This window comes from Chiloscyllium punctatum, chromosome 15 (assembly GCF_047496795.1).
Source record: "Chiloscyllium punctatum isolate Juve2018m chromosome 15, sChiPun1.3, whole genome shotgun sequence".
NCBI classification, from domain to species: Eukaryota; Metazoa; Chordata; class Chondrichthyes; order Orectolobiformes; family Hemiscylliidae; genus Chiloscyllium; species Chiloscyllium punctatum.
In genome coordinates, this window is record NC_092753.1 from 52639140 (window position 1) to 52664925 (window position 25786).

General features: G+C 40.7%; 1 protein-coding gene across 6 annotated transcripts in view; it reads right to left on the minus strand.

The window, feature by feature from the left end:
• Positions 1-25786, minus strand: part of bcor (BCL6 corepressor) — a 327180-nt gene that overhangs the window by 201328 nt on the left and 100066 nt on the right. Inside the window, exon 1 of one of the 6 annotated variants that reach the window (XM_072585134.1) lies at positions 9248-9636. The exons of the other annotated variants lie outside the window; for them this stretch is intronic. The gene's annotated coding sequence lies outside the window, so the exon portion shown is untranslated. Of the gene's footprint in view, positions 1-9247; positions 9637-25786 lie in introns of those variants that run through there. 6 annotated transcript variants of the gene reach the window in all.

The following is a 25786-nucleotide window of genomic DNA, read 5'->3' on the forward strand; positions in this document are numbered from 1 at the left end:
GAACAAAATCTAGTTAACTGCTCCGCTTTTTCCCGAACTCCAACACCTCGCCTCACAGCACTTGTTCCTGTCTGTGTGTTCTTTTTTTTGACAAAATGTGATACCGTTCCTTACGCACACAATGGAGCTGAAATTTATGCAGCTCAATCTCAAAATATTTCAATTTAATAGTTTAACTTTAACCAATTGTATCGACCATTCCCGGGAATTTGTTTTCCAAATCTAAAACCCATATTAAGAGCGTTGATCCTCTGGGAGATAGATATACTGTATTGAAATACCACTCCAGCCGGCCTACCCCAGTCCACACCCACACGGTTTAATTTGGAAAAACATTCTCAGTTATGTGCAAGCGCTTGAACTGAAGGCAGCTTCCAAATGCCTCCGTTTAATGATCTGGAATGAGACGGGATTGTAGAACTGCCTATTTATTATTGGGAATTACAATTTGGCATCCATGGACCCTCAGGGGCTCGGTGATCGAGGACTTCTTCCAGCTTCCAACCATCAATAATGTCGACATCACACTCGACACGGTGTGCACACGTTTGAATCCAGCAAATTATGTTGCAATAAAACGATATCGCGTTGCATAGGTTACCGTATTTTAAATTATTTAATAGTCACGAACATAACTCAGTGGAATCAGCCCTCCTGTTTCCACCAGTAGCTAGAATTTCCGCCTCTTAAAAGTAATGAAAACGCCGGACAATTTATTATCTGATTCATATCCACCAAAACCACTTTCCGGGTTGTATCCCGTGCGCATGATTTCGCCTACAGGACTTGCTAGTTTGGCTTCCTTCAGAGTCTGGATACCCATTCACGCTGGCCAAAGACAGGAGTTCAGTTAGGCCCCTAGATTCCTGTAATCAGTGCGGCATTCAGTACACACAGAACCGCTTAGCTGCAAACAGTTAAAGATCTTTCCAGCTGGCAGGCGCTGATCGCGTGACACATGAGAATGAAAGAGACTTCCTCAAAAAAAAACGTTTCCTTTAGCTTATAAAATGCTTTGGTTGCACCAGTATATCAGCGCTGTAGGGACTCGAGAGAAGCTTTATAGTAAGTTTACAGTTTCAAGTTTGAAATGTTTAAAAGACAATCAGTGGATGCCCCAAGCACAAAGACAAACCTTATAACTCAGTCAGCCACATGAAAGCCTATTCCTGGTTCACACATTCACACTGCACATATTATTACTCCCACACGTTCCTACAACTTACACACACCAACAATGGCTTACCTTCACGCATCAGCTCTCACTCTGACTCAAACACATTACACACAACGTTCCCGTCCCCCGCCCCCGCCCCTCTCGACACGACCCCACCAACTCGCTTCGATTCATTTTCTCTCTCGACTTCTCTCTTAGTTAATGACCAACTCCCTTTCCACGGGCTTTTACAACCCAGAGCACTCTCACAAATAATCAGCCAGGAACTGACTGTCAGCAGGGTAACAATACTATGGCCTAAATCTGATCTCTTCTCATTCACCTTGCGCACAGAACGCTTTAATCAACAATTCATTTTTAGAGCGCCTTCAAACGTTGATAAACGGCACGGAGACGCTCAGGGGGGCTCTCATTGCCGAGCCCAATTAAAGAGACGTCAGACAGACCATACAAGCTTGGTCCAATCGGTTGGTTTTAATGACTTAAAGCAGAAGTAGGAAGGCTCTAAGAAAAATCCAGCGCTTAAGGCCTAGATTGTCAAACACACGACTAGCAACGACAAGAAAGTGGGGCTGCACGATAGACCAGAAGTGGATAAAGATAACATTCTCCGATAATTGTCAAGTGAACGATTTGAGCGTGAATATGTATTAAGAGGACACTGGAGTCATAAATGGGAATGGGACAGTTACAAAAAGGCATAAGGAAATTTTGAATCGGTTTATGTTTATGGAGCTGCAAGATTAAAAGGTGGTCCGGGGAATACTGCAATATTTAAATCTATAGGTAACTATGCACGGTTAAGATTACAAAGAAAGGGTAGTGAGGGGTGATAGATGATCTATTTTTAAGTAATTAGGTGGAATGGCTAAGAAGGAAGATGTTAGGCCTGGTTTAGTGAGATCGTGGCCAGAGAAGAAGGAATTGTTGGCTCGGTTACAGAGATTGAGACAGCTGTCCAAAGACAATGGCTTCAATCTAAATGACACAATCATTGGACAGTTGGAGAGAGAGAGAGAAACAATAGGCAATAGTTGCAGGAGTAGGCCATTCTGCCCTTTGAGCCTGCACCACCATTCAATATGATCATGGCTGATCATCCTTAATCAGTATCCTGTTCCTGCCTTATCTCCATAACCCTTGATTCCACTATCCTTGAGAGCTCTATCCAACTCTTTCTTAAATGAATCCAGAGACTGGGCCTCCACTGCCCTCTGGGGCAGAGCATTCCACACAGCCACCACTCTCTGGGTGAAGTAGTTTCTCCTCATCTCTGTCCTAAATGGTCTACCCAGTATTTTTAAGCTGTGTCCTCTGGTTCGGCACTCACCCATCAGCAGAAACATGTTTCCTGCCTCCAGAATGTCCAATCCTTTAATAATCTTGTATGTCTCAATCAGATCCCCTCTCAGTCTTCTAAACTCAAGGGTATACAATGAGGTAAAAACAATGACTGCAGATGCTGGAAACCAGATTCTGGATTAGTGGTGCTGGAAGAGCACAGCAGTTCAATGTTTCGAGCAAAAGCCCTTCATCAGGAACGTCGATTTCGAAGCTCCTTGGATGCTGCCTGAACTGCTGTGCTCTTCCAGCACCACTAATCCAGAATCAAGGGTATACAAGTCCAGTCGCTCCAGTCTTTCAGCATAAGGTACTCCCGCTATTCCAGGAAATAACCTCGTGAACCTACGCTGCACTCCCTCAATAGCCAGAATGTCTTTCCTCAAATTTGGAGACCAGAACTGCACACAATACTCCAGGTGTGGTCTCACCAGGGCCCTGTACAGCTGCAGAAGAACCTCTTTGCTTCTATACTCAATCCCTCTTGTTATGAAGGCCAGCATGCTATTAGCCTTCTTCACGACCTGCTGTACCTGCATGCTTACCTTCATTGACTGGTGTACAAGAATACCCAGATCTCTTTGTACTGCCCCTTTACCTAAATTGATTCCATTTAAGTAGTAATCTGCCTTCCTGTTCTTGCCACCAAAGTGGATAACCATATATTTATCCACATTAAATTGCATCTGCCATGGAATTGACCACTCACCTAACCTGTCCAGTTCACCCTGTAATCTCCTAACATCCTCCTCACATTTCACCCTGCCACCCAGCTTTGTATCATCAGCAAATTTGCTAATGTTATTACTAATACCATCTTCTATATCATTAATATATATTGTAAAAAGCTGCGGTCCCAGCACTGATCCCTGCGGTACCCCACTGGTCACTGCCTGCCATTCCGAAATGGAGCCGTGTATCACTACTCTATGTTTCCTGCCAGCCAACCAACTTTCAATCCAAGTTAGTACTTTGCCCCCAATACCATGCACCCTAATTTTGCTCACTAACCTCCTATGTGGGACTTTATCAAAAGCTTTCTGAAAGTCCAGGTACACTACATCTACTGGATCTCCCTTGTCCATCTTCAACATTACATCCTCAAAAAATTCCAGAAGATTAGTCAAGCATGATTTCCCATTCATAAAGCCATGCTGACTCTGACCTATCCTGTTACTACTATCCAGATGTGTCGTTAATTTCATCATTTATAACAGACTCCAGCATCTTTCTCACCACTGAGGTCAGACTAACTGGTCTATAATTTCCTGCTTTCTCTCTCCCACCTTTCTTAAAGAGTGGTACAATGTTAGCCAACCTCCAATCCGCAGGAACTGATCCCGAATCTATCAAACTCTGGAAAATAATCACCAACGCATCCACGATTTCTTGAGCCACCTCCTTCAGTACCCTGGGATGTAGACCATCAGGCCCTGGGGACTTATCAACCTTCAGACCTAACAGTTTCTCCAACACCAATTCCTGGCAAATATAAATTCCCTTCAGTTCAGGTCCTTCAGCTATGTTACCTCAGGGATATTGCTCATGTCTTCCCCAGTGAATACAGATCTGAAGTACCAATTCAATTCTTCTGCCATTTCTTTGTTCCCCGTAATATATTCCCCTGTTTCTGTCTTCAAGGGCCCAATTTTAGTCTTAACCATTTTTTTGCCTTTCACATACCTAAAAAAGTTATTACTATCCTCCTTTATATTTTTGGCCAGTTTACCTTTGTACCTCATTTTTTCTGTGTATTTCCTTCTTAGTAATCCTCTGTTGATCTTTAAAGGCTTCCCAGTCCTCCATTTTCCCACTCATCTTTGCTATGTTATACTTTTTCTCTTTTAACTTTTATGTTTCTTAACTTCCCTTGTCAGCCACAGCCGCCCATGCCTCCTCCTAGGATCTTTCTTACTTTTTGGAATTAACTGATCCTGCACCTTCTGCATTATACACAGAAAGAGAGAGATATAGTGGTAGTGAAGAGGAGCAAGGCATTAACAACATATGTGAATCTGACTTTATATTTTCATAGGGTGTCACCAAGGGGCAGCATCTAGATTGAAATTAGGCAAGTAGTAAGGAGGGCTTCAGAGATAAGAGACAATAATGCATTACAAGCGATTTCATGGCTACACTGGTTAGACAAGAACAGAATCAAGCAAACGCAGCTCTACTCAGCAACGAGAGAGAGGAGACCAGTTGGATACAATGGTGCGGTGAGCGCTGTCAAAAATTACAGACAAGAACAAGAACAATAAAATCCCTATAGTGTCAGCCCACCAAGTGCACATCGACCCTTCAAACAACATCCAGACCTACCCCTCGACTTGTATCCCTACATTTCTCATGGCTAATCCACCTAGTCTGCACATCCCTGGACACTATGGGCAATTTAGCCTGGCCAATCCACCTAATCTGCACATTTTTGGAAGTGCGAGGAAACAGGAGTACACAAATGAAACTCACGCAGACACTGGGAGAATGTGCAAACTCCATTGAGACAGCCGCCCGAGGGTGAAATTGAACCCGGGTTCTTGGCAGCAGTGCTAACCACTGAGCCACTGTGCCGCACCCTACTGTTTCCTCACTAACAACCACTTTTAGAATAGCTTTGTTTGACAGACAAAATCAGTTCCAAGTTCGCTTGATTCATAAGCTCTCGCCAATTTACATTTTTCATGCATGCCAATCTATTTAAATAACGTGCTTTTGTTTTTTTTCCCCACACATAGCACTTTATAAGTATCTTTATTGCCCTCAGGCTTATCATTTAAATTGCCCTTTAAAATTTTCTCATCTGCACGTCAACTGTTAAAGAGATAATTTTATGTCCTTTCTACCCCAATATCTTGCTCTGTTCACCTATATCAATAATGTATTACTATTAAAAAGTTAAATCGCCCATGTTTTCTCAAAATATGCTGCCAGACTTGCTGAGTGTCTTTAGCTTTTTTCTGTTCCTACACCATCACAACAGTTGCTACAACTTGATTGCAGAACTGTACTGGGACTCTCCAGTAAACATAGGCAGACACCTGTCTGGAGGTTTTTTTTTAAACCAACAATGAAGCCAAATGGGTGTCAAAATCGGTTAAGGTTCTAACAGTTTGGTGGAGAGAAAAATCTTTTGCAAACTTGTCATGTTACTTTAGCGTCGTTCTCCCAATTTTATAAAGATCTGAAGTCAATACAATTCCATGCATCAAGTATATTGGCATGCACATGTTTTGCAATACATGCATATTTCATCACACACATCAAGTGATACTTAAAACATCAACTTCATCCGATGTGTAGATGCTTCACAGGGTAATATATACCTAAATCACAATTATTTATTCAGAACAGGATAGATTTTGTGTGATGCCAAGTGCACGCAAGCATGCACACACACACACACACACACACACTATACATAGGTAGCATCCATGTACAATTTCCAAATACAATATTTAAATGCTACGAAGTATATCTAAACATCAAGCACTTCACACTTTTGTTTTGGTTGAGTTCCAAGACAGTCACCTTTTTATAAAAATGGGAGTAGCAGTATCTATGTTTCATAGGCACACCATTCATAAATGTTTACTACAACTGACAGTGGACTAAATAACTGGCAGTAGTCAGGACGTAGCGTCCAAGACCCTGCAGGAAAAGGAGGGTTGATCCTGTCACATGATTCTATGTGCAGTCACTCAAAGTTGCCACAATATTTCAACAAGCACCAAGACATAGTTTGGCTGTTGGTGAGAAAGACACTACGCGTCAGATGGTTCAAGAATGCGCAGACTAACTACGTCACTGCATGTTCCCCTTAAAGTGGATGCCGGGGGGTTGTGGTAGTGGTAAAAGGCTATCATATCTCCTTCTTCAATGTGCTTTGAAAAGAAGGTCTGGAGGGTGGTGCAGTGGTTTTTCTCAAAGTTCATTCTGTGTAGCTCCGCGATGTAGGACTCCACGCTCTACCATCTGTTTCTTTCCTTGGGATGCACACTGAGACGAACATCAACAGTGCAGAGGATATCATCAACTCAGTGAAAGATGCTCTTTGGTCGACCAGAAACTTGGTTTCCAGTGTAACAAGCTGTCCTCGACTAAATATTGCAGACTGGCACATTCCAATGTCCAGGACTACATACTGAGCAATGCACCAAAACTAGGTGCAATTGGGAAAGAACCTGGTCTAATGTCTTTCTGTCAAAGTAAGGACTCCGTTCAGTCATCAGATCTTCGTTGCCTCAGAATGAATGTAAATAGTATCCTATATTAGTAGAAAATGCCACTGTTTGCAACTGCAGGGGAGCTCTGAGGAATGTCAAATTCCAGAGTGTTTGTTTTATTTCCTCTGAAGACAGTACAGAACTGTTTTAATACTTTGTTATGTACATAAATATTTTTCATGAGTAAAGTATATTTCTGCAATAAAAACAGTTAAGCATATCTTCTATCTACCTGTTCTCTGTCACAGAGTTGTTAGATGAGAGCCAGTGGGAGAGTCTAGACAAACCTCTAACTGTAATGAGCTGACTAAGGCTGTCAAATTGTTCCAGACCAGTAAACTCCAGGAAGCATTAGCTTCTTGGCCTGAGTTGTATATGGGTGGGATTAGATAAAACCAGTTTTGTTGGAGGTGTGCAAGAGTATGTAACTGGCTGACAGCCATGTCGGAATCCATGATGAATGGCAACACATTTTCCTCACCTACAGACAGAAGGGGGGAAAAAAAAAGAGAAACTGGCAGCTCATTTCACAGACATGATGGACCGAAGGGCCTATACCTATGCTGTACTGTTCTACGTTCAATGACAACATTCTGTCCAAGGTCATTGTCAAGTGGGCCAAGCCTGTTCCACAGTTGGTGATTTACCCCTATCAGTCCTGCATAATACATGCCAAGATCTCCAATAACCTTGCATGACTCAGATGTGATTTCCAAAATGGGGTTTTGGCTGGGAATCTGCAGTCGGGCAGTGAGAAGGGCTCCCATGGTCATGTTGCTCATGCAAATCTCAGAGTTGAAGTACCACTCACACTGGCCTTCAAGTGACTGTTGTGGGGAAGAGGCTGTCGCACACCTTCTGTTGAATGTGCTTTTGCAAAGATCTGGAAGGAAGATGAAGAGATTGCATGCTTGCTTTTGAATGTTAAAAAAATCACACTTATTGGAACTATACTGCAAGAGCTCAGCAAGCACCAGGCTTAGTGGAGAAAAGTTGAATAATATTGCATTTTCTGTCCAACTTGAAACACTTTGGAATTTGTTTTGAGATATTTTGTGAAAATGATATAGTTTGGAGGAAAAAATCATATGGAGAAAAAAAATCATATGGACGACAAATCAAATAAGCATGTGACTTCGAGAGGTCCACAAATGATCAAGTTGCAGTAACACGACACCTAAATGGCCTTTATTAGGTGTTGCACAGACAAACGAGATACTTCAAATAAAGTACTGAATGTACACGCCAACTCTCACAATGTCAGACTGTTGTATGCTAGCGTGAACCCATTCAAGCTACAGATGTCCACTGCAACTTTTTTGTAAAAATACAAGTATGGGAGATAATATAATCTTGGCTCGAAGTTTCAGTTTCTCGAGCGGTCGAACTGGAGTCCCCTTATAGCGTGAGATAAAAAAATCAGCACTGCCATCCAACCTCAGTCCTAAGACAGACATGCTTCCTGCTGATTATAGGCGCAAGCTGTCTTTTATGACCTGCAATAAATCTATAGAACACGCTTCATTAAAATACAGTAGAACATGCGGTTCCCATCAAGTCTGCTGCACTACGTACAGTAAATGGCCAATTGGTGCAGTGTATTCTGTACTGTTTTTAGCTCACTCTCACAAACACTGGGACGTGGTAGCCAGAATGTTCGAGGTTATTCGACTCCTCGGCCCATAACGCTCACCGTATAAAACCCATCGCCACAAAGCCGCTTTAAAAAGATGGAAGTAGATCGATAGATACTGAATAAACAACTCCGTTCCCTATCACAAATGTATACTCTTCACACAAGCTGAGTGTAGACCAGTTCAGGTACATTTAACCTATAGATAGCAACGGGTGGGTATGCCTTAATCTGATTGAAATACAATAATTAATTTACATTCATATAATCCATTCTAACAGACATCGCGCGGCGCTGGGTAATATGATCGTGCACGATCCAATGCAAACGAGGCAATGCAATAATATTGGTGTGTTTAACTAAGAATTAGTATTCTTCGAATTAAATTTAATCATCAAAAAGTATATATGAATAAAATAGTTCAGCAGGAACTAAAGCTTATCACACATTTGTTGGTGTTTTATCTGTTTTTAAAGAGATACAGTTCAAACCGATTTGAAGAAACATGCGTGTATTAGAGACTAACACGTTAGCACAGCAATTAAGAAAACAGGACAATTGAACAGAAAGAAAAAAGCCAAAAATAGATGGTAAATGAAGCATGTGTACTGTATATGGCGTTGTACTGAATACATTGATCTATGCCACAGCTTGATCACACTTTACACGCTATGCATGCCTTCCACATTAAGGAATTGCAATGCGAAGATGATGACGCGGTGGACTGATTGGCACTCTAACTTGAAAAATTGATTACATTTCATCAGCAAATTAACTTTCTCATGTTAGTCCGAAGTTCACAAAGTGAGAACCGCATCTTTCCATCAGAAAAATGCGACATTTAAGTGAGAGTCAGATAAATTGACATCTTACAGTGACTTTTCAATTTAAGCCTTCTTCACTTAGCTTTTTAAAACGAAACGTGCATGACTCAGGATTACACAGTGGTCTTCAATCTTTAAGATGTGCTCTCCACAATATCTGGGCGAAAACAAGTGCTCGTTATGCTGGTTTGGTATGTTCTCTGTGCTATAGCACAGTACAGCCGGGTCATGCCTCAAGGGAGCAACTGAAAGCACGTGAGACATGTTTAACTTTTACCGCATGACCCCCCACAGAACACAGCTGGTTACACTTCACCGCAGCAGGCATTCGTTCAAACTTCCCTCCCTTTTAGATGTTAAAAACCAACAATAACGCCGAACTCCCAAAATGGCTGCGCTTATTTTCACTGTCCGACTTGCAAGATAAGCACAGTCTTGCAGCATCTAAATAAACAGAAACACACTGTGAATCGTGGGATAACTCTACCACAGTCACCCCCACCAAACCTGCAATCAAATCCCTCCGTCTGATCTTTCAAATCGCGGTTCTATTAAACGTTCAGAGCAGATGTCGTGCGATCTTTCCAGGCTCAATAATTACCATGTAATTTGCTGAATGCTGGTAATACGTGTAAAGTACTCTGTGCTCTACCCTCCTTCCCATTCCACTAACAAAAGATTCAAATGGTATCTAAGGTCTAGTAAATTACAACGCAGTGTTTTTTTTAAAAAAAGGTACTATGCGTATCATTAGAACTTGCTCGGGGCTGACTTCTTTCCAAACTGGCAGATTGTGTTTGTAGAATTGCTTGCGCTAAGGGATAGTTTGGCAGCATACATATTAATAATGTTCTAGTCTTGGCTTCTCCTTCTAGAGACACAGTCATGGGGCTAGCAATAGGCCTTCTGAAAAAGTGGACGCGTCTTGACAGCTACCACAGCAGTCTTTGAGTGCTGCTTTTGTAACTGTCCTACTTTTTACATTCTCCTTGTGTTGGTGAGGCTTTACCAATGATTGTTTGAAGTTTTGCACTGTGGTAAATCTAATATTTCAATATCTGTGCCAAGTTGATTGATAACTGTTCATACAAATGAAATTGTGAAGGTGATTGAATACACACTTTTTACATTACACTGTGGAATACTTAAAACCAAATCAACATCAACATGCGTTTTCACAACATTGTTTCAATTTACTAGAATGGGAACATTGTACCAGAAAGGTATCAAAATACTCTGTATACAACTGTTTTATTTAGTAAATGCAAATCCCCAAAGCTAAGCAAAAGCTTCGTTTGCCGAATTTAAGGCGATTAGTCAGCCATTTAATCTGTAGCGGATTTCTCCTGGGTTAGTGCAGCATTGTTCATATCTCCACAAGTGCACAAAGGATTTTCATTGAGGCCCTAGTGGTGGAGAGAGGCAGTGCAAGGGCCTGGCTGGTCCCAAACCTGTTTAGCAAGGCTCACTCTCGCCTTAGTAGCTCAATAACTGCCAACTAGGGGTCTGATGTATTTTCCATTCCCTGTTCCAAATGATGTCTACTGTAGATTTTGCTCAGGAAGGTTGCACCATATGGGGTATAAAATGGGCAAATAAGATGAGTGAATTAAACAGAGTGGGAAATGATCTGCAATACAAAAGGTTTCACCCAGCTTGGGAGTTTGCATCAGCCAGTGGATGTGTAGGGCAGCAGTCATGATTTGGAGATGTCGGTGTTGGACTGGGGTGTACAAAGTTAAAAAAAATCACACAACACCAAGTTATAGTCCAACAGGTTTAACTGGAAGCACTAGCTTTCGGAGCACTGCTCCTTCACACAACCACCTGATGAAGGAGCAGCGCTCCGAAAGGTAGTTGGACTACCTGTTGGATTATAACCTGGTGTTGTGTGACTTTTAACTTACGGCAGCAGTGTTTGCAAGGATAGGAAACCAGGGAGGAATTTTGAGCATGCTGAATATGTTCTTGATGGTTATGGGTGGAATGTTGGTAAAGCCAATGGAAAAACTCCATGCTCTTCGAACAGTGGCCTACAATGCTCATCTGATAGTTCTGTAAATTTCATGTTATTTATGGTAAAGGATAAGAGTAGTCCTTGAGTGAAATTATTCAATGAGAGGAAGGCAAACTATGACAATATTAGGCAGGAACTAGGGAACGTAAATTGGGGTCAGCTCTTAGCAGATGTGGATTTAACCTCTATGTGGGCATCTTTTAAAGGCCAGTGATTAATGTTCAGGACCAGCATGTTCCCTTGAAAATGAAGGATAAGAATGGGAAGATTCAGGAATCTTGGGTGACGAGAGAAGTTGAGAGTTTAATCAGAAAGAAAAAGGAAGCTTACATAAGGTTCAAGAAACTGAATACAGAGCCCTCAAGGAATATAAAGAAAGCAGGAAAGAACTTAAAGATTCAAAGTTTGGTAGAAGATTTGTAGCTCGGGTGCTCGTTGTTGTGGTTCTGTTCGCCGAGCTGGGAATTTGTCTTGCAAATGTTTCGTCCCCTGTCTAGGTGACATCCTCAGTGCTTGGGAGCCTCCTGTGAAGCGCTTCTGTGCTGTTTTCTCCGGCCCGGAGAAAACAGCACAGAAGCGCTTCACAGGAGGCTCCCAAGCACTGAGGATGTCACCTAGACAGGGGACGAAATGTTTGCAAGACAAATTCCCAGCTCGGTGAACAGAACCACAACAAAGAACTTAAAGAATTAAGAGAGTTGAAAGGGGCCATAAAATTGGTAAACAGGATTAAGGAAAATCCCAAGGCTTTATATACAAATATATGAAGCAAGTGGGCAACTAGGGAAATGAATGAACAAAGGAGAAAACTTATGCATGGAGCCAGAGCATATAAGGGAGGCCCGTAGTGAATACATTGCTTCAGTATTCACAAAGGAGAAGGACATAGTGGATCATGGAATCGTACAGTCCCAACAGTGCAGATTGAGTCCATTCTGCCACTGAATCTGCAGTGACCCTCTGAAGACCATCTCACCCTATCTCTATAATCCCACATATACCATAGCTAACTCATCTAGCTTGCACAATATAAAGCAATTTAGAATAGTCAATCCACCCAACCTGCACATGTTTGTACTGTGGGAGGAAACCAGAGGACTCAGAGGAAACCCAAGCAGACACAGGGCAAACTCCAGACAGTTTCCCAAAGCTGAAATCAAATCTGGGTCCCTGGTTCTGTGAGACAGCAGAGCTTACTGCTGTGCTGAGATGGGCATGGTGATATCCTAGGGCATTGTGATATGAAAAAGAAGGTAGTGTTGGGAATTTTGAAAAACATTTGGGAGACAAGTCCTCAGGATCTGAAGGGATCTATCCTAGAGTACAGAGGGAGATGAGGAAGGAAATTGCTGGGTAATTGTACACAGTTTGTAGGTGAGGTCCTGGAGGATTGGAGAATAGCCAACATTGTTCCTTTGCTTAAGAACAGCAACAGGAATAATCCAGGAAATTACATACCAGTGAGCCTTACATCAGTGGTAAGGAAATAATAGGAGAAGATTTCTAAGGACAGAATTTCTTCATTTTGGAAAACCATGGATTTAACAACAGGCAGCATGACTGCCTGTCTCACAAACTCGATTGAGGAAGTGACAAAGATGATTATTGAGGGTAGGGGTGTGGATGTTGTCGACATGGACTTTAGTAAGGCCTTTCACAAGGTTGCTCCTGGCAGACTGATTCAGAAGGTGAAGACATAAGAGATCTGTGGTGAGCTGGGAAGAGCTACAGAATTGGACTGGTTATTGAAGACAGAGCGTAGTGGTGGAAGGATCATTTTCTGACTGGAGATCAGTGACCAGTGCTTTTCCACAGGGATCAGTGCTGGGACCCCTGTTGTATGTAATATATATACACATGATTTGGAACAGAAATGTAGGGTTGTTTGATTAGCAATTGCAGATGACACAAACATTAGAGGAGCTGCTGATAGGGAGGAAGATTGCCAGGGAAATAGCAGCATACTGATAGCCTGAAGACTTGGGTGGAGAAATGGCAGATGGAATTTAATGCAGAAAAATGTGAGGTGATGCAATTTGGAAGGTCTAATGCAGGAGGGAAGTAAATATCAGAATCCTCAGGAGCATTGACATATACAGGGACTTTGGCATACAGGTCTGCAATTCCCTGAAAGTGGCAACACAAGTGAGTAAGGTGATCAAGAAATATATGGCATGCTTGACTTCATATAAGCATAAAAATTGGCAAATCATATTGCAGCTATACAGTTAGACCATAATTGAAGTATTATGTACAATTCTAGTCACCACACTATCTTGAAGGATATGGAAGCTTTGGAGAGGGTACAGAAAAAAAGTTTACCAGGATTTCTTGTCTGAATAGAGTTTGGAAACCCTTGGTTTGTTCTCACATGAATGTCGAAGACTGAGTGTATGACCTGGTAGAGGTTTACAAAATTGAGAGGCATGGACAGAATGGATAGTAAAAGTCTTTTTCCCCAGTGCAGAAATGTCAATTTCTAGACAACATACCTTTAAGCAAAAGGGGGAAAACTTAAAGGAGATGTGAGAGACAAGCTTTTATTACAGAGGTTGGTGAGTGCCTGGAATGTACTATCAGATGAGGTAGTAAAAGCAGACACAATAACATTTCGTCGGCACCTTGACAGGTACAGAATTGGGCAGGCAACAGAGGAATATGGACTGCATAGAGGTAAAAGCTTTTTAGTTGGTAAAGGTATCCTGTGTCAGTGCAGGTTTGGTGGGTCAAAGGGCCTGTTCCTGTGCTGTACTGTTCTTTGGTCTTTGTTCTTATTGTTGTACTTCCACGCAGACAGGGCTCAGTCTAACGACATAACTGATGGAAGTCAGCAATGGAAGCAGCATACAAACACTATAATTAGGGTGCAGGGGGAAGGTCTTGTAACATGGTAGACCCAAGCTCAGAGGTAGTGACACTAAGTCCCACTTGGTCCAAAGGTATGTTGTAACATGCTAAGGCTAGAGGGCTCTCATGGTGCAGTAGTAGTGTATTTGGTCCAATCACCTGGATGAGAACAGCTTCAACAGCATTCCAGAAACTTGACACCATTCAGGATACAGCACTCCAATTCATTGGAGACACATCCACAAACATTCATTCCCTAACCCGTACCAGCAGTGCATAACCATCTACAAGATGCACTGCTGAAATTCACCATGTCTCCTTAGGCAGCATCTTCCAAACCCATGACCACTACCACCAGGGACAACAAAGGCAACGGAAACATGAATCTCTGAGACATCACTTGCAAGTTCCCTTTTTGACTTGGAAATATATCACCGTTCCTTCATTGTCAAAGATTTTACTCCTCCTGCAACAGTTCAATATGGCACCAGCACATTCTCAAGAGTAACTAGGGATGGGCAATAAATGATAGTCAAGTGATCCGATATTTACTTCCCAAAAATGAATATTTTCAAGAAGTACTGCAACAATGGGTCTGCATATGACTTCAGTTAGAATAGGTATCAATTCTGGGATAGAGCTTAAAACAGACCTTTAGATGAGAAAGACACAGTTGCAAATAGAGATAAGGTGGTTACAGATACAAACAGAATTATTAGGATTCCCCAATCTCCCAGGAAAGCATATTTTAACATGTTACTAATGATACAGCAATATGGAATATGGAATGTTATTTCATTTGTAAAACTGAATTTGTGTACATTTGCTAAATTTGTTCATGCCTGATTTTCTGCCTAGTAGCTTTTAATTGCAAAAAAAGCTCTGTTATCACAAGGTATTCATTTCTTTTAAATCACTCTATTGAAAATACCACCCCACAACAGAATTTCCAACTCTGGGCATGAGTATGCCAAACATGCAGCACAGTGCCTCACTGCTGCCTCACAGCACGAAGACCCAGGTTCGAGTTACTCTTGGATGACCGTCTGTGTAGAGTTTGTACATTTTCCCCATGTCTGCGTGGGGTTGCTGCTGGGTGCTCCTGTTTACCCCCACAGTGCAAAGGTGTGCAGGTTAGTAAAGCCAAAAAAAAAACTCGGGATTCTATAAATCAGAAACTAAAACAGAAATTGCTGGAAAATTTCAGCAGCTCTGGCAAGAAAGCAGAGTTATCATTTTGAGTAGAGTGACCCTTCCTCCGAAGTGCAGGTTAGGTTGATTGGTGAAACTGCCCCACTGTCTTGGGATGTGCAGGCCAGGTGGATTAGCTATGGGAAAGGCAGAGCTACAGGTGGGCTGGGTTTTGGGTGGAATATTATCCAAAGCGTCAATGCAGACTCAATGGGCCAAATAGCATCTTTCCACACTGTAAGGATTCTATGATATGCCTCTTGGCCTCTTTCACATTGGTGCATCAGGATTCTGGGTCTGGTTCCTGGAGTAAGGTAGCGTATGTATTGGCTCAGGCTTTTGTTGAACTTTGCATTTCTTCTTCATTTTGTTGAGAAGGTTGCCAGTGTTTTCCTTCATTTGTTTTTATATAGCTGGAGAAATTTAAATGGTTTGGTGCAAATTACTGAACAGTTGACACGCTTTGCGAGATTTTTGCACAAGCTGAATTTTAAATTAGGAATAAGAGTTCCTTGTTTGAAAGGAAACCAAACAATGGATGAGGATGGGAGATAAAAGGAATGATTCTTCGGGCACTAGGGCCTCTCTAGGTATGACTCCTGATTCAGGAAAACCTGAATAGAAGTGGGACTTAAGCTGGAAGCCCAAATATTTCTAAATCAATTTGATCAGACATATTATGACACATTTCTGGAGTAGGTGGGGTTCAAACTGAGGCCTCTGGCTCAGAAACAGGGACACCACTACTGCACCACAAGAGCTCTCAATAAATGTATTTTATATTGTTTATGTTTGCCTTCCCACCGTTAGTACTTTAGATACTTTCTAATCAACTTGTTCAGAAAAGTCATTGCCACCACTGGAATAGATGGGACTTGAACCCAAGCCTCCAAGCTCAGAGGTACCAATGCTGCCACTGCACCATAAGAGCCTTCAATTAATGGCCCCTTTTTGTGCTGTATGTAAACTGTCTCCACTTGCAAGGGAAGTACACCATGCAGCTATTGCAAAATTAAAATGGAGGCTAGTTAGCTACATGGCTCCAACAACTTGCCCACCACTGATGTCATGAACACCTTGAGATAAAAAGATTTCTATTGAAAGTCTGACAGTATCTCCAAGTTGGTATAAAGTCAAAATTGTTTCACGCTTACATTTCACACCACAAGCTGTAATGGTTCAGGAAGGTGGCTTATCACCAACATTCAAGAGCAGTTAGCGATGGACAATAAATTCTGGCCTAGCCAGAGATGTACACATCCCATGAATGAATAAAAAAAACATAACTTGTGAATTATGTTTGCTACCTGGGCCTTAAATGGATTCCGAAATGGTGAGCTGTTTGCTTTAAGAATCATTCATGCCATTTTATTCCAATGTCAGACCATCAGAAACAGAATGCTTTTACTAACAGTATTAGTACAAAATTGAACTGCTTCATGCTAACACTACAGTTATAATGTGAATCAGCCCTCCAAAGAAAAGGTGTATCTGAAAAGCACTAGGTAAGCAGTGACACAACTTGCTTTATAAGATTGAATCTCAGGCTTTCCTTTCTACTGAGAACTGTGTGCTTCTCTCAGCTGTTGGAACTGATTAGTCTCTAACAATATTATCCATTGCCCCAGCTATCACCTAATTTTTTTTCAACTAACAATAAACCTTTTTTTACTGAACATAATGTTTTACCTAAGGAAAATTTATGTGTATCAAAGGATTATTCAGGTTGGAGAAGGAAGTAAATGAGCATGGTATATCCCTGTGTGAGCAGGCAAGCATGCGTCAGTGTATGAGCGTGAGTTCATATGCACATAAGCATGAGTAAGTGCATGCCTGGTTGTGACAGTCAATGTGCCCAAGTGAGATTCACTTCATTCTGACATATATTTTTCTGGTATATAGTTTTCATGTCATGAGTGACTGTTATTTAACAAAGTGCAAAAATAAAATTCTTCCCCCTTCCTAACATAAAATAACATGTCAACAAGCTGAGTACAAAAATAGGAATTTCCCCTGACTACCAGTAAAATTTTGCCAGTAAACAGCAGGGAAAGTAAAAATTAGAAATTAAGGTACAATATGAATAGATAAGATGAAGTAGAGGCCAATTAATAATGTATTGTTTGAATGGTAAAAGTAATTTTGGTGTATCTCAATGATCAATTCTCATATTACATTTAGCTTTCTATATAAACAATGGAATTTCTAAGTTTCTAGGAAATGCAAAATTATAAATGATAGTTAATTAAATAACAATAGTAGACTTCTTTAAAAGAACCCAGAAGGGCAGTCAACAAGATTTACAGTACACCTGTAGTGGTCAGTGTGCTGTATGTGAGCACCACACTGCTCCAAAATGCTCCAAAACATTTTTAACTTGTCCGGTCAATTAAATTAGAAACAGAAATAAACCAAAATGTTGTAATATTCTATAATCTCTGGACAGCACTATATTCAAAGATACTTCTTCTGTTGTCAACTATATCCTTTTCTTTCAGGTCAGACACTTATTCGATCCTGAAATAAACATTAGTATTACATTATAAGGCTTCTGAAACCACAGCAATAGCTTTGTTGTAGGAATAATTACTCCACATTTTAAATGTAAAACATGTACAAAATGTATTAATTTCCCCTCAATATTTTGCCCTCTGTCCTTTTATTTATGTTACATGCTTCCGAAGGTCATTCATGTTTTTAGTACTAATTTTAAATTTTCTTTCATTGTCTATTTTAGAAGAGAACACAATTTTACTGAAAAAGACTGAAAAAAGATAAAAACCATTGTTATTCTACCTGTAGACAAAGGACGCTTGACAGTCATCTTAAATCAAAGAGACTACATTGAGAAAGCAAATGCACTACTTGCAGATACCAATACTTACCAACAAGTGGCTATAGACCCAACCTCAACTAGAGAACCGAATCACAGCCTATTCAAAAAACTTCAGTGATCTGGAGAAGTAAATAAGACCGACTTCCAATAACTGAAACCAGACAGATCCAACACATCACGCTTCTTCAGATTACCCAAAATTCACATACCAGGAGCCCCCCCCTCAGACCCATAGTCTCACTACCTGGAACACCCACTTACAGATTGGCCAAGGAGCTACACTAAAGACTAAAACACTGAGTAGAAGACTCACACCACTCCATCCACCCCACCCAAGAATTTCTGAGCACCAAAGACACCAAGATAGAAGAGGATGAAATAATGGTCTCCTTTGACGTAACAGCCCTCTTCACATCCATCAAAATCAACCTGGCTAAGGAAACACTGACTACGTTATAAGAACCACCAAAAGACACATACACCAAACACCACCAACGTCATCAGCAAGGGCAGTATCATCAAGCTCGCGGACCTATGCCTTACCACCCACTTCACCTTCATCAGCAAAACCTACAAACAAACCAAAAAAACACCCATGGGATCCATTAGCAGAGGCAGTAATGCAGAGACTCTTAACAAACAGCTCTGCCAACCATCCAACCCAAAGTTCGGGTCCACTACGTGGATGACACTTTTGCCATCACTAAACTAAACAAATTAGAGGAAACCTTCAAGACCATCAATAACACCCTTACTGGCATAACATTCACTCAAGAGGAGGAAAACAACAACAACAAACTGCCATTCCTCGATGTCACAGTAGAGCGAACAGCCAATGGGGAACTTCAAACCAGCACCCTACAGGAATAAAAACACATACAAACCAAATATTGAACTACAGAAGCAGTCATCCCAACATCCACAAACGAAGCTGCATTAGAACATTATTTCAATGAGCCACTAAACATTGCAGCACAGAGGAACTACGCGGAGCAGAGGAAAATCACCTGCACAGTGTATTAAAAAAGAATGGATACCCAATGAACACGCTCACCGATTTCTGAGCAACAAACCCAAACAAACAGACAACACATCCGGAAACCCTAGCCACTCTCCCCTACATCAAAGGCATCTCGGAAATGACTGCCAGACTATTCAGACCCTTCGGCATCATGGTAACCCACAAACCCACCAACACACGAAAACAGCAGCTAATGAACTTGAAAAATCCTATACAGACAACAAGCAAAACTAATGCCATTTACAAAATACCTTGCAAGAATTGTAACAAACACTACATTGGATAAACAGGCAGAAAACTAGCCACCAGGATACATGAACATCAACTAGCCACAAAATGACATGACCCACTCTCACTAGTATCCTTACACACGGATGAGGAAGGACACCACTTTGACTGAGACAACACATGCATCCTAGGAAAAACCAAACAGAGACATGCACGAGAATTCCTAGAAGCATGGCATTCCAACTGGAACTCTACAAACAAACACATTGACTTGGATCCCATTTACCACCCCCAAGAAAAAGAACAGCAAGTGACATCACCATAGGAAATTATGTCACCACAGGAAATGACATCACCAACCCTAGGAAACTCAGACATATATAAGTAGAATGCAGGCTACACCACTAGTGCTTCATTCAGAGGCTCAATGAAAATGTTACCTATTATAGTGAAAAATGTCTGGAAACAAAACTTTCAGCTCAGTGACCAAACCTACATCCAGAACCTCAACCTGATCTACAAATTTGTTACAACACAATTTTTTTTTAAAGAGAGCTCTGGTTGCTTAAAAAAAGCTTCAAAGTTAAGATTACAAACAACAAAAGCCTAGATGTTGGAGATAGGCATAATTAGATGAAATATGTAACGACCAAATGAAAATCATAATAACAATTTATATAGCACCTTTAATATAGCAAAATGCCTCAAGAGTATTTATAAGAGCATTCCAAGATGAAGTCTGACACTGCAACAGATAAGGAGATGATAAAGCAGATGTCCACAAACTTGGTCAAAGAACTGCTTTACGGAGTGACTTAAATGAGGAAATAAAGTAGAGAGGCAGATGTATAGGGACGGATTTCCAAAGCTTCAGCCCTAACAACTGAAGGATTGGTCACCAATTGTGTGACAATAATAACTGGAAATATTTTTCAGGTTTCAAGTCCAGTAATCCTTCTTCAGAGCTGTTCTTCAGGTTCTGAGGAAGGGTTATTGGGCCAAAACATTAACTCTGAAATCTCTCCATAGCTGCTGCCAGACCTGATAAGGTTTTCCAGCAATTTCTATTTTTTCTAATTATCTCCTTATGTAGCTTGGTGTCAAATTCCATTTGATAACATTCCTTTGGGATATTATATTGTGTTATATGTTCTAAGTGCAAACTGCTGCTGTTTGTATTTTTTTGGGATTTGAGTGTTAACTTTTCTGTCATGGACAATACCTTCAGTTTCTTCTTCTGATTAGTATCTTAAACAGCAAATGGAACTGCACAGCTGAGGGCAGGATTGGCTATATCAGTCATGTCCTTGCTGTAGCTGAATAGCTGGCTTAAAATGGCCAATTGAGCAGAGTACTGGATGGTGTCCAATGTGCTGTTTGAGTGCCTATCTTCATAAAAGGAGGGCAAGGGGAGATGAAAGTAATAATATAATGCCGACCACTTAAATAAAAATATTTTGCTGTGATTTTGGCATATTTATATATAAATCCATAAACCAGGAGCCCCCCTCAGACCTATAGTCTCACTACTAGGAACACCAACTTACAGACTGGCCAAAGAACTACACGCAAGACTGAAATACCTAGTAGAAGAGTCACAGCACTCCATCCACTCACCCAGGAATTCCTAAAAATCATCAAAAACACCAAAATAGAGGAAGACAAAACAATGATCTCATTCGACGTAACAGCACTGTTCACCTCCACCAACATCGACCTGGCAAAGGAAACACTTACCACACTTTTAGAAGAGACCATCACACACACACCAACCACCATCAATCACATTACCAACGAAAACACCATGAAGCTAGTGGACCTGTACCTCACCACCCACTTCACCTTCAACAACATAATCTCCAAACAAACCAACGGCACACCCATGGGATCTCCGCTATCAGGATTCATAGCAGAAGCGGTAATGCAAAGACTAGAACAAACAGCCCTACCAAACATCAAACCAAAGATCTGGGTCCGCTATGTAGATGACACTTTTGTCATCACAAAACGAAACAAGATAGAAGAGACATTTAACATCATCAACAATACCCTCACAGGCATAAAGTTCACCAGGGAGGAAGAAACTGACAACAAACTCGCATTTCTGGACATCACAGTAGAAAGAAAGGACAAGGGAGAATTACAAACCTGCGTATACAGAAAACCGACAAACACTGACCAAATACTCAACTACACCAGCAACCATCCCAACACACACAAACGAAGCTGTATCAGAACACTATTCCAACGAGCCACCACACACTGCAGCACAGACGAACTTCGGAAAACACAGGAGAACTACCTATGCGACGTATTCAAGAACGGATACTCAAAAAATACAGTGCACAGATTCCTCAAGAACAAACCACGACAAGCAGACCAAACACAGCCAGAAACCCTAACCACCTTACCATACATCAAAGAAGTTTCAGAAATGACAGCTAGACTACCAAGACCCCTCGGAATCCTAGTAGCACACAAACTCACCAACACTCTCAAACAAAAACTAACAAACTTAAAAGACCCAGTACAACCCATGGACAAAATCAATGTCATCTATAAAATTCCATGCAAGGACTGCCACAAACACTACGTAGGACAAACAGGAAGAAAGTTAGCCACCAGGATACATGAACACCAGCTAGCCACAAAAAGACACGACCCCCTCTCCCTCATAGCCTACACACATAGGATGAAAAGAAAACACCATTTTGACTGGGACAACACATCTATCCTGGGACAGGCTAAGCAAAGACATGCCGGAGAATTCCTAGAGACCTGGCACTCCAACCACAACGCCATAAACAAGCACATAGATCTACATGCCATCTATCAACCCCTCAGAAAACGAACAGGAAATGACATCACCACAAACCCCAGGAACCCCATCCAGGAGAAAGATATAAATAGAAAGCAGGAGACAACAGCTTTGCTTCACTTGGAGGTCGCCACTGATGATGTTACCTAGCCAGGTAATGAAACGTCTGGATATCAAACCTACAGCTCAGTGAGCAAACCCACACCCTAAATAGCTATAAATGTTATATGACGAAACTAGATGGCAGTGTTGATTAGGACTGGTCTTTCAGTCTGGTATTGGATTTGAACCCATTCAGAATGATAAATTAAAAGATTTCACTGTATCATTATTGTATAGGTATTATTTGGGCAATCTAAATAAAATTTTTTTGTGTGGGTGTGCCTACAGTCTAAAAATAGCACTAATTTGGGCACTTAGTACCAATCTCATTTGTTGTGAGGTGTGGACAAGAAGTGCACAAGATGGAAGATCTTGGAATGAAAAAACTAGACATCTGACTAAGTAGGGAATGTTACTTCTGTGGTTGGGGTAGTGAAGCAGGAACTCTGTATTCTGCTCATTATACTACATTTGTCCAGTGTTTGACACAGAGTGGGATGAAATTCAATTTTGGTGGCATATAAACTGCACGGTAGAGAACTGTCCTTTGATTGCACAGCCACTTTCCACTGAAATCAGAAAGCTTGGACAATCTAACTGCCAACCAATTTGTTATGGTGCATCCCTGTTTCCTAAATATCAGTACTCATCAATCAGCAGAAATCTCTGTCATCGGAAACACAAGAAACATACGAAGCATGTAGGCATAATGCAGAAGTTTAAGCAATGTAACTACAGGGGATAACTTGAACCACTACACTACTTAAATGTTGGATGGTAATGAGCTGAAACTTTAAGTGTAATAGCGGCACAAAGTACCCTCTGAAACTGCCCATATCATTGACTGTACTAAATGATTTAAGACCCACCAATGGCCATGATATTTTGCTCTGTGCTTGCCAGCCTGGGATTTATTTTCTGTCCATTCACTTTATCAAGGAAAATCAAGGACTGGAGAGCAAAGAAGCAAAGAAATCTCAAGCCAGAAAATTTAAGGCCAAAAGTAGCATTTAAATTTTCCATGATGCTAAATACCTGCTTTTTAAAAAAATTGCTTTTGTGTGATGTGGGCATCACTGGCTGGCCGGTATTTATTGTGCTAATTATAGCTGGAAACAGTTTTTCACTTTGACAAGCATAGACTTAAAATGACTTGTACAACATATTATGTGTAATGGGAAAAACATCTTCAGTGGCAGAAATGGCTTACATGATCCACAGGTTTAGGGATTCAATGCAAAAAATAATCAGAAAGATAAATGGCAGTGCAATCACCTAAGATACACCTCAAATGGATTCAAATATGCAAGTAGAATGAGTGGTGAGAGAGCTCATGATAGTTATAAATAAATCGTTATCAGGCGAAATATTTTGAAAATATAGATTAAACCATTAATGATTTGTGTCTCAGGAAACTAGTACTGTATTTGTGAAAGCAGTACATTTCAACAGTATAAAACCAGTAAAGTTAATTGAAGTGAGAAAGAAAAGAAACTACACAGCTAATTGTATGCATTTTTCCTTGAGGATTTATGAAAGCTTAAAATATTGTACCAAAGTTGTTGCTGATTGCACCATTACAAGTACCATCTTGAGAGATGTTTTGATGCCTCCCTGTGAATTTAGAAGCAGTAAAGGTAAAGGCACCATTGTCTTACCAGACCATGGGACAGCTTTATAGTTAAACTGGTGATGGTTTTAATCTGAGGGGCACCATGCCTCATGTGAGGGGAGTTACTGAGAAGGATAGTCCTATGTGGCAACCTCCACCAGTGTGTGAATTGAACCCACTCTCTATGACAAACCAGACATCCAGTCAACTGAGTTAACCGACCCCATCTCACACCCCCAACCCCTTGCAAAAGCATAATAGAGAAGTAATAACTGTCTTTGGTGTATCTAACTGTTAAATCCACCATTTCATTCCAGATCAGCAGGTCTGGAAGCATCTGTGAAGAGTAAGCAGAGTTAATGTTTCGGATCCAGTAACCCTTTCTCAGAGGGGAAAATTTAACTCTGATTTCTCTTCACAGATGCTGCCAGAGCTGCTGAGCTTTCCAGCAACTTCTGTTCTTGTTTCTGATTTACAGTCTTCACAGTTCTTTTGATTTTTCTTTCATTCTCGCTGCCTGGCTCATAATTAACACCTTTGCTGCCTAGTATAGAATTTCTCCAAAAATTCAATATCATCTTCATATTCAAAAACCATCTCTACTTATGCAGAGATGTTGCACAAGGAGTTATTTATACTGGTGAATTTATCAACAGTAACAGTGAACTCAGCACCTTTTGGAAGCTGGTATTATTGCAGAAATATTCCCATTAAAAGAGACTTTGTAATTGCACAAGACGTTTGCTATCAGCAACATTGTTGACATTACTGGAAGGTTGATCATAAAAGTAGGAGTACAGCAAGGTTATGGGAAACAAGGAGCAAAGGTGACTTCAAAATGCTTTACTTCTATTAAAATATTTATCCATATTAAGAAATCTATCAAAATTTTGAAAATCCTAAATATTACCCAATATGCAAGAAAGCAACAGTGAGCAAGCAGAAGGAAATAGAAAAGTAAAAGAGGTAGTAAATAGCCACCAACCATCAGTTGTCCATGATTGGGGACCAACAAAATCACTAAAATGCTTTTATGCTGTCTTGGTAACTGAGGAACTAAGGCAATTTGACAAAATTGCATTATGATTTGAAGTATCACCCTGCTGACAGAACATGTAAAGAATTTTGCCATTCAAATTCAGTGCATTTCTGGGCATTTTAACAGGTATTTAATTGATGTCAGTACAACTTAAATTCCTGATGTATCCTCCTGGTGGGCAAAGTACTGTGCTAGAATTGTTTTTGTAAATTTACCTTTTAGATGTAAGAAAAGTCATGTATAAATGCTTAAATAAAAGGCAAGTAAATTTCAAGCATACTTATAAAATTTCATATATTTCAGAAGTGTGTCTAATAGTCTCCCACCTCCCGAGAGGGGCCCATCGTCTCTGCTGCCTGGAACTTGTAGCTTTGTTCCTTCTCTGGTGCTGTGCTTTAATTCTAGACCTTCCAACATAATATTTTTGAAATGTCACACGTGCTTCGGTGCCCTGTAAAGTGTTACTAAAATGTTGAATTGGATTTCTGCAGAACCACCCAAGTGTTCTGAAACTGTTCCGACCACAAATCCAGCCAAAGAGGCAATCCTAGCCTCCCTGACCAAAGCGATCCATCCTTGACTTTGCTTCTGACCACCCATGATCAATGCCTTGAGATCCTTGTCTATTTTTAGAAACTGTAACAGATAAATTAAACAAACCAGTAAATACCATTCCTTTTCTAACGTACTATATATACCTGAAGTAAATATGTCATAATTATGGTTTTTAATGATAAATCAGGCAGGCACATTGTTCACAAAGAGAAAATTATTTCCTCATTCTATTAAAAAACACATGTATACATTTAGAAGTGAACAAAACCACTTGAGAGAACTGAAAAGGAAGGAGGAGAGGAGTTAAAAAATTGAAAATGAT